Source organism: Alosa pseudoharengus, unplaced genomic scaffold (assembly GCF_046254945.1).
Source record: "Alosa pseudoharengus isolate Yale_2024_CS ecotype anadromous, Long Island Sound unplaced genomic scaffold, YU_APseudo_1.1 YU_APseudo_1.1_scf_4, whole genome shotgun sequence".
Classification (NCBI taxonomy): domain Eukaryota; kingdom Metazoa; phylum Chordata; class Actinopteri; order Clupeiformes; family Clupeidae; genus Alosa; species Alosa pseudoharengus.
Window position 1 is genome coordinate 502,501 of NW_027468774.1, and position 2,500 is coordinate 505,000.

A 2,500-nucleotide genomic window follows, 5' to 3' on the forward strand; every position below is an offset into this window, starting at 1 on the left:
ATGACCAAATCAAGCCAATAATAGCCAGTAGCCACAATAATGACTGGAGCCAGAGAACGAAATTCATCTGGCAAGAGTCAGGTTAGTCAATAGCCACCCTGTTTGGAAACCCTAACCCTAGGAAGATAACGCACAGAGCGTCACCTGTGGAGTTACCATCCAAATGAGGCAGTGGAGTCAGAGGCACAGACGGCCAGAGCATCGCCAGGCGTCCAACATCGTATGATTGCACACTTTCCGTAAATCCTCAAATTATGTCCGGGGTTTGCTATAGGCTTAGGCTGGTATGTTTGGGGCAGGCTAGTATGCGAGGCAGACCTTTATTTCTTACATTGTGCGTTTTATTGTGAGACGTGTGTTTCGTTTGGAGCGGCATACCAGGCTATCAAAAGCAGACGATTTCCGGTTTGGTTTGGGATTTAATTTACTTTAGGAATGTTTTATTATATATCTAAATGTTGAGACTGATAAGCACTTAAATATAGGGGGTATTTGATGGCTCACTGTGAGGTTTTATGTAGTTGAAAAAGTGTCGGAATTTCCAGCTGTTTATTGGGAGACAAGGAAGCCGCTTTCCCTCATTCATTGAATGTGCGCTGTGCTATAATGGAAACCTTATTGTGTAGCCTAAGTTGAGTTCTTTTTGAATTATGCATGATGAACTTGTTATTAAATTCGTAGGCTGGAATGCCTCGCAGCAACAATTGTGTTTAAATGTAGTAGCATAGGCCTACTGCTTCAGCCTCTGGCTAGCTCAAAAGGGGGCTGCTATGATGGGTAAACTTGTTGGAGACCCATGGTCTAGGCTATAACGAGACAATTTAGGGCTTTATGCCGCTGTTATGTAATTTATTGTCTTTAATCATATTTAGGCTATTTTTGTTCTGGACAAAAAACAACGAAACAAGATCAATACAATTCCCTTTATTTGTCATGCATAACCATAATATATGTCTTCTCATAAGCTCCTCAGTTACGCACTGAATAACGTTTGGCTGTAGCCGCCAGATAGGTACCCGCCCACCAACATGTACGCGCATGAGAGCTCGTGCCCAACACGGATTTTCGTGCATGGAGCTGGTTCCAAATGCTCCATGCAGCGCCATATTTGAAAATGGCGTATGCTAACATGCCGAAGCTAATCTGCACGCTCTTGACCCCCTGTTTTAACCTGAGAATATTTCTATACTTGTATGCACATTTTCAAATGAAATATACTAAGGGCCCTATCATGACAGTCTAAAACGCATGGTCGCTGACCAAAAGCTTATTTAAATTTACTGGGATGTCCAGTCCACATTGGGAGTGTTTTCGTTATCAAACGTCGGGCAGATGGTGCAACAAGGCGTTCCTATGTTTCTTAATCAGTCATGGGTGTGTTTTGGGCTTAAAATCATTTAAACCAATGAGAAAGACATCTGTCATTCCCTTTAACAGTGAGCGGCGCTAACCTGACTCTCCTGCCTAGCTCCACTCACATCCATCTGGGATCGCTTCCGTTCGGCCAATCAGAGCCAATCAGGACGCTTCGATGTGAGTGGTTGAAGTAGCATGTCAATAAAGATGACGGACAAGTGGCTTATCCAGTCATATGCAAGGATTGTTGATAAGGCCCAGCCTTCTGAAACACCTCTCCAATGGATCGATCCCAGATGGATGAGTGGAGCTAGGCGGAACGAAATTCATCTGGGGAGAGTCAGGTTAGAGCAGCGCAACTTTAAAGCAACACCAAAGCACTTTTCCTCTGTCGCATGCACACTATTTGTTTATCCAGCTTTTCCTTGAATTTCCCCTAGGACATCAATAAAGTAGATATCTATCTATCTATGTATCTACAGTATCTATCTGGCTTTGGAAATAACAATGTCCACAGACAAGGTAGAGTATGTTGCATGATTTTATGAAAGTATGACATATTGCGACATCAGAACCAAGTCATATTTGTAGTTTCTTATGACTCATCAGCCATATTTGTAGTTTCTTATGTCTCATCATTAGCCTCACACACAGGTACACTCACACATATACGTGTGTATGTCTATGTCTCACACACAGGTACGCTCACACATATACACACACACATACACACTCACATATACGTGTGTATGTCTATGTCTCACACACATACACACTCACACATATACGTGTGTATGTCTATGTCTCACACACAGGTACGCTCACACATATACGCACACACATACACACTCACATATACGTGTGTATGTCTATGTCTCACACACATACACACTCACACATATACGTGTGTATGTCTATGTCTCACACACATACACACTCACACATATACGTGTTTATGTCTGTCTCACACACAGGTACACTAGCACATATACTCACACACATAAACACTCACACATATACGTGTGTATGTCTATGTCTCACACACACACTCACACACATATACGTGTGTATGTCTATGTCTCACACACATACACACTCAGACATATACGCACACACATACACACTCACATATACGTGTGTATGT

The 2,500-nt window shown here is 42.4% G+C and overlaps 1 protein-coding gene across 1 annotated transcript in view; it reads right to left on the reverse strand.

Moving 5' to 3' along the window:
• LOC143102057 (disintegrin and metalloproteinase domain-containing protein 11-like) overlaps positions 1–2,500 on the reverse strand; it is a 146,266-nt gene that overhangs the window by 31,312 nt on the left and 112,454 nt on the right. The window lies entirely within an intron of this gene.